The sequence below is a fragment of the Petaurus breviceps genome, unplaced genomic scaffold (genome assembly GCF_028583685.1).
Source record: "Petaurus breviceps papuanus isolate PSGF00001 unplaced genomic scaffold, PetGlider_PUasm1.0 90638, whole genome shotgun sequence".
Lineage (NCBI taxonomy): Eukaryota > Metazoa > Chordata > Mammalia > Diprotodontia > Petauridae > Petaurus > Petaurus breviceps.
In genome coordinates, this window is record NW_027187295.1 from 567,204 (window position 1) to 574,787 (window position 7,584).

The following is a 7,584-nucleotide window of genomic DNA, read 5'->3' on the forward strand; positions in this document are numbered from 1 at the left end:
TTGTACTTTCTATAACTGAGAAGAACCTGATCCTCTCCTTCGTCCAATAAAAATAAGGTATAATCAACTTTTTATGGTTTTAGTTTGTTTTGTTCAAGGTAATCACATTCCTAAGATACTAATATGATCTTCCACTTTAAACATCTTTCTGAGCTCCATCCCATTAATTCTAATATCTCTTTTCTTTTTTAATCAATGGTAAGTGATTCTCAATATAGTTAGTCAGTATTTGATTTTTATATTCCTTCTTTTTTGCAGTAATTTCTGTTTGACACGGGAGTTCTGTGATTTGGACACCTCATTTCTGAGTATGCTACATCTAGATTTCTTCTTTGAAATTTTTATTTCTATGCATTTCACTGCCTTATACTTTGGCATAAAAATGAGAATAATTATGCAGTGATTAATAAGTTGAACCCATGAAAAAAGAATTGACTAGCCATAATAACTGAAAGTTGTTGGAAGGCCTGATGGCAGAAAGCATAGGAGAAATTAGTGAAATTGGAGCTCTTGGTAAAATCCTTGAAAAGAGAATAAACAGCATAGAACAGAAGCTGGTAAACCTTAAAAAGTAATGGTTATCTCAAAAAAAGTGAGAGAATGGAACTTCAACATTCAATCATAGAGAAAGAAATAACAGATCAAATTTAAAAGACAGCAAAATGGGAAGATTATGTGAGGTATTTATAATAAAAAACAACTGACCTATAAAATAGGACAGGGAAAGAGAATTTCAGGATCATCAGACACCCAGAAAGACATGATGAAACAAAAGAACAGAGGAACTTTTGATACAACATTTAAATTAATCATAAAATTTGAATCTAAAGGACATTTGAATCTAAGGGCAACAAAAAATAAATAGAACTCAAAGTACCACTAGAAAAAGAAAACAAATGTATCATTCTCTGACATGTGACTGTCATGCTATATAGCTTCTAGGTAAAAGAAAAAAAAATATTTCAAGTGACCAGTAAAACTCAAAGAATCAAAGAATCCCAGTCAAATCACAAAAAGAATAGCCAAATTAAAACAAACAACCCTAACATTTAAAGGTAAGTATATGTGGGGCTAAAATTATTTTTTTCTTTTTGTAAATTAAATTTTATGTTTATTTTTAGTTTATACCATTCATTTCCATAAGATTTTGAGTTACAAGTTTTCTCCCTGTCTTTCCCCGACCCACCATGCCAAAATGGTGATCCCACTGTATACCTCCTCTCCCAATTTGCTCTCTCCTATATCCTTCCCAATTCCCCTTCCAGCTTTCCAGTAGGTCAAGATGGATCTCTATATCCCAGTGCCTGTATATCTTATTTCCCAGCAACATGTAAAAAAATTTATCTGTCTGTCTGTCTATCTATCTATCTATCTGTCTGTCTGTCTCTCTATAAAACATTTGATTTTAAAAGTTTGGATTCCAGGTTCTTTTCCTTCCTCCCTCATCATCCACCCTTACTGGGAAGATAAGCAATTCAATATGAGTTTTACATGTGAAGCTACACAATACATTTCCATAGTGGCTATATTGTGAAAGATTGACTATATTTCTCTCCATCCTATCTTGCCCCCTACTTGTTCTATTCTTTACTTTGACCCTGTCCCTTTTCAAAAGTGTGTGCTTCCAACTTCCCTCCCCCCCAACCTGCACTTCCCTACATCATCCCCCCTCTCATCCCTTTGCCCTCTACTCTTCTGTGGGGCGAGATATCCTTTTTAGTCTATATGTCATTCCCTCTATAAGCCAAATTTATTGAGAGTAAGGTTGACCCATTCCCTTTTGCCTTCCTGTTCTTCCCCTCCATTGTAACAGTTTCCCTTGTCTCTTCTATATGGGATAATTTACCCCATTCTGTCTCTCCCCATATCCTTTCATTATATTCCTCTCTCACTTCTCAATTTCACATTTTAAGTGGCATCCCTAGTTATTGAACTGGTCCTGTGCCCTCTGTTTATGTATACCTGTACACATATATACACACACATGTATTCATATGTCCATATACACACCTCTATAGACATATATATGTATGTTATATATGTATACACACATACACACACCCATATATATATATACAAACACATTTATATTCTTTTCAACAATTCTCCTACTAAGAAAAGTTTCCATGTCAGAATGCAAATATTTCAACTTTGATAAGTTCCTTATGATTTCTTTTCCCTGTTTACCTTCTCACGCTTCTCTTGCTTCTTGTATCTGAATGTCAAATTTTCTATTCAACTCTGTTTTTTTCTTCAAGAATGCTTGAAAGTCTTCTATTTCACTGAATAACTATATTTTCTCCTGGAACATGATACTCAGTTTTGCTGGGTAGGTGATTCTTGGTTTTAATACCAGCTCCTTTGACCTCTGGAATATCATATTCCAAGCCCTCCTATCCCTCAATGTAGAAACTGCCAGATCCTGGGTTATCCTGATTGTGTTTCCACAATATTCAAATTGTTTCTTCCTGGCTGCTTGTAATATTTTCTCCTTGATCTGTGAACTCTGGATCCTGGCTATAATAATCCTAGGAGTTTTCTTTTTGGGATCTTTTTCAAGAGGTAATTGGTGGATTTTTTCAACCTCTATTGTGCCCTCTGGTTCTAAAATATCAGGGCAATTTTCCTTGAGAATATCTTGAAGGATGATTTCTAGGTTCTTTTTATGATTGATTTTAGGTAGTCCAATAATTTTTAAATTATCTCTCCTGGATCTATTTTCCTGGTCAGTGGCTTTCCCAATGAGATATTTCACATTGCCTTCCATTTTTTTTTCATTTGTTTGGATCTGTTTAATAGTATCTTGAGATCTCATAAAGTCACTAGCTTCCATTTGCTCCAATCTAATTCTGAAGGAATGATTCTCTTCAGTGAGCTTTTGAGATTCTTTTTCCATTTGGAAAATTTAGTTTTTTAAGGCATTCTCCTCATTGGCTTTTTAAACCTCTTTTGCCATTTTAGTTAGTCTATTTTTTAAGGCATTATTTTCTTCAGTCAGGTTGTTGACTCATTTTTCATTATTTTCTTGCATCATTCTCATTTCTCTTCCCAATTTTTCCTTCACTTCTCTTATTTGATTTTCAGAATCCTACTTAAGCTCCTCTGTGTCCTATAACCAGTTCATATTTTTTCTTGGAAGCTTTTGGTGCAGGAATTCTGACTTCATTTTCTTCCTCCTGTTCCATGTTTTGATCCTTTTGGTCCCCCAAAAAGGAATCCAAAGTTGGATTGCTGTGCTTGCTTTGCTTGCTCATGTTGCCACTCAGTTACTTGACTTTTGAGCTTTTTTGCCGCAGTAGAACTTTGCTTCCGGAGAGGAGAGCTTTGTCCCAAATCACTGGAGTTTTCAGAGTTGCTGGAGATATTAGTTGGGTGCCCCTTCAGAAGCCTCCACTGGCACTGGCACACTGGTCCCCCACCCCAGGACCTCTACCCTAGACAGCAATCCAGATCCAAGCAGGTTAAAGGAAGAGGGGTTACCCTTCAGAATGATTGATTGGTCTCCCTACAGTCTGCAGGCCAGGAGCTCTGAAGCAGCCACATGGTGGAGGCCACTTTGCCTCAGCTGCTTCTCCCTCCAGGGGGCAGAAGCCAGACCTCACTCCCGGACCCCATGTTCCCAAACTCCACTGACCTCTGACTTTGTCTTTGCCATTTATGTGTTGATAATTCTGGAATCCACCATCGCTTCTGGTGATCCACTCTCCTGAAGTCCATCCAGCCATGGCTGGTTAGGCCACCCTGGGGCTAAAATCTCAGTCTCAGGTGGTGCTGGGCTCTGCTCCCAGTGTGCTGCAATGGACCCTTCCTATTGGTCTGCCAGGCTGTCTTCAGTTGTGTCTCCTATTTCACTCCTTATCCAATAAAATGCAACCTCCTTGTAGATAGAATTCGAGGTCTTCACAATCTAGGTTGAGCCTACCTTTCCTGTCTTAGTGCATACTACTCCTGTTAGTTGTTTTTTTAAATTATTTTAAGATTCAATACTAAAACTTAAATACACAATAAGAAAAAAGAAAAGAAACATCATAAACTTAAATACTAAAACTTAGATACAAAAGAAAAAAACATTGCCATGTGCATAGCAGAATGTAAGAAAGGATTCAAAATATACAGCAATAAATTCCATTTTTAAGAAAGCTTATATGATAAATACTATACCTTGTGTTCAGAGCTGTTCTCTCCTTTGCGCTTGAAACTTATATTACAAACAAAAAGGAAGTATTTGATTTTCTTCTGCCTTTTTCTACCTCTATAGTGGTATGTACTATCTTTCCTGCCTGGAATCATATCTTCTTGCAGTGCTTCTGATGAAGAAATGTCCCTGCCTTCAAAGTCCAGCTCAGCAACTATCCCCTACTTATTTTTCATATAAAAACTTTTTTTGAAAAAAAATTTTCAATTTTTTCTCCTTTAATTTACATAACTTTTTAGGTCTCATTTATGTACTTATTACAAATTGACATATAGTTACTTCATAGTATGTGTTTGCTTTCTTAGCCTCTATGAGAAGGGATTATATTTCATCTTAGCCCCCAAACCTATCACAGAATATTGAATATAATAAGTGTTTAATAAATATTCATTGAATTGAATGGAATAGTTGAGGTTATAGAAAGTATTATGAGCCAGTAATTTTTTTCTGATATGTAGGCAGTATAGAGAGATATGGAAAAACACCATTTCTATATTCATACGGCATTTTTAGACTTCTATGTCAATATTTTAATATCAAGCTATATTTTATTTAGAGTCAGGTAAGAAATGTTACTTTTACTTTACAATAGTTTAAAGATTAAATTAATAAAGTTTTCAACTTAATTACATTTTTAATTATTAAAAGTGTTTTTAAAAGATTAAATAATAATTATGGTGACTAGAAAAAAAGATTACTACCTTTATGAGATGTATCTTAAGTATGACAAAATGAACTACTTCAGTTCTTTACTGCCCCTGGGCTATGCAATATATTTACTGGCTTGTTTTTGTTTGATGCCAGAAGAGCAGGATGGAAAGTAAAAGCATTCCGATCATAAAATGATGATGGTATTTACATGTCAACAAACAATTGGTTTAGCTGGAGACATCACATACCTAGGAATCAATGTTATTAGCTTCTGCAGACATAAACAGACATGTATACTTGGATCTCTGATCTCATCTGTGTGGATACCACACATATTCTTCCACGCTTATAAAAAAAATCTTACGGAATTTCTTTTTGTGATTTTCTGTAAACCTTACACATAGAATACACTTGACAATGCAGAAACCTCCATTTATTTCCTTGTTTGTCAAAGGAATCAATGTAAAAGTCTCATTATTTGTCTGTTGTCTCATTTTTGTCACATTTTGGACTTGCCTATTTTTCTGGTAAATATCTTTTAGGACTTTTTTTTTTAAAGAACATTTCACTTAAATACAAACTCTGTATGTGTGTGTGTGTGTGTGTGTGTGTGTGTGTGTGTGTGTGTTTGATTGCACTCTAGGTTCCCTGTTCAAATAGGCTAGTCTTATTGTGAGAAAAAAAAATTCCATGGGATATCTATGAATAAATCAACAAATATTTATTAAACACTTAATATGTGTCAGGTACAATGTCATGCACTGGGGAAACAAATAAAAAATATAGATCTTGCCCTCACAGAATACATGTTTTAATAAGAAATATAACACATCCAGTGGAGTAGGGGCCAGGAAACTGGGTTTTCTTCTAGAAAGTCAATAATTATGAGTGGGACTCTATGCAGTACATTGTTATATTCTTTCTGGCCACATTGACTTGGCTGTTGTTCTCATACTTAGAGCAAATGAAAGAAAAGGTGGCAAGCTATAAATATGATGGGGCAGATGGCCTGATACCTACAGTGGGCAAGAAGTCATATTTTTACAACTAATACTAGTGCAAGCAATAGTAATCTTAATGAACATATTGATTTGACTTCTTTCCACAAATGTACTTTATTAACCTGTAACATTTAGTTTAAGCTATATTGAAGATAAATATCATAACCTCAGTTTTACTAAAATTATATTTTAAAAGTGACTAATTTGTATTGAAATCTAGTTGTCCAGATTCTCTCCCTGGAGATATGTGCATGCGGGGGTGGATGTTATGTACATATGCACATATACATCTCTAGAGAGTACCTTACAAATACTTCCATACCAAATAGACATTATAAGGCTAAACCCAGTGGTAGCGGTGGCAGAATTCCTTTGGAGCCAAGAGCTGTACTTCTAGCTAAGGTAAATTCCCTTCTCACAAACCCCTAACTTCACTTCCACCACTCTGAGGGAATTATGGAAATTAGGACAGTGAGTGCCTAGTTGTGAGAATTAAGTGAACCACACTGACTCCATTTTGTGACTCAATTCTGGAGATAGCTCAGCTCCCTTTTCTATTCAATTATGGATATAGTCCAAATTCTGTCATGTGAGAAAATTTTATTCAATTGTGGGAATAGGGAGAAAACCTTATTACACTGTTTGAATCTAAATCTGCATGGCTAGGAAGCTGTCTAGCTTCCTCTACCTGCTTCTTAGAGACCCTTAAATAAGAATTAGGTTATGCTGATCAGAAACTCAATCAAATTCAGAGACTGAGTTTTTTCACAATTACATATCTCAAGCAACCCATATATTTTGTCTAAAAACTTGTCCCATACTATTCAATCAGTTATTGTTTTTTCATGTCCCTTTGATTGTTTACACTTAGGGGGGAGTGGGACACCTTTTCTGAATTTAGGGAATAGCATCTGTTTGCTCTTCCTTCCCAATATGTAAAGTCCCTAATCATTCATCCAATTAGAAATCTGATTACCTAATGTTTTATTATTTCCTTTTAGTTGATTTGACTTATTTGGTTAATTGTTTTTAATGCATAAAAGTCTATCTCTCCCTGTATTCAGTGTTTAGGCCCAAACTGAGGGGTCCTGGTCTTGGTTTGTTGGACAGTGATCATGTATTACTTAATAAATTGATATGCTGGTTTTCTTCAGTCACTTCATCTTTTTTTTCAGTCACTTCTTTCACCTGCCACCTGCCACACCTTCCATGAAGGAGCTGATTTAACATGTTTGTATCATTTAGCTACTTCCAAGATGGAGGGGGAAGAAGATATGCAGATGGTCCTCTAGAGTGCCTGATGAATATCTATGAGTGTAGCCCTGGAATCTTAAAGAATTTGATCACACTACTTCTTGTGGTTAGCTTTATATTACCTATTCATGTGGATGTATTTGTGTGAAGGTGCAATTTCCTTCTGTTATTTCAATATAAAATTACAAGTCTCTTTGAATCTGTGAGCCAGCCTATAGTTTGGCTATTATTGTCTGCATAGGGCCAAATGTCTTTGTTCAATTAGATGTGTAACTTTATTTTCTTGGGCCAGGCAAAGATGGGAACCAGCGTATGAGAGTGAGATGTACAAATGTCTTCTTATAGCTTTCTATGAGTAAGTATGTCTGCATGTGTTATGTGTTATCTAATGAACCCTAAAGTTAGATCAACTGAATATGAGGCTTTCATATGTACCTTGCAATCATGAACCTGACTAGCATATATAGGAAAAATGATTTGAAG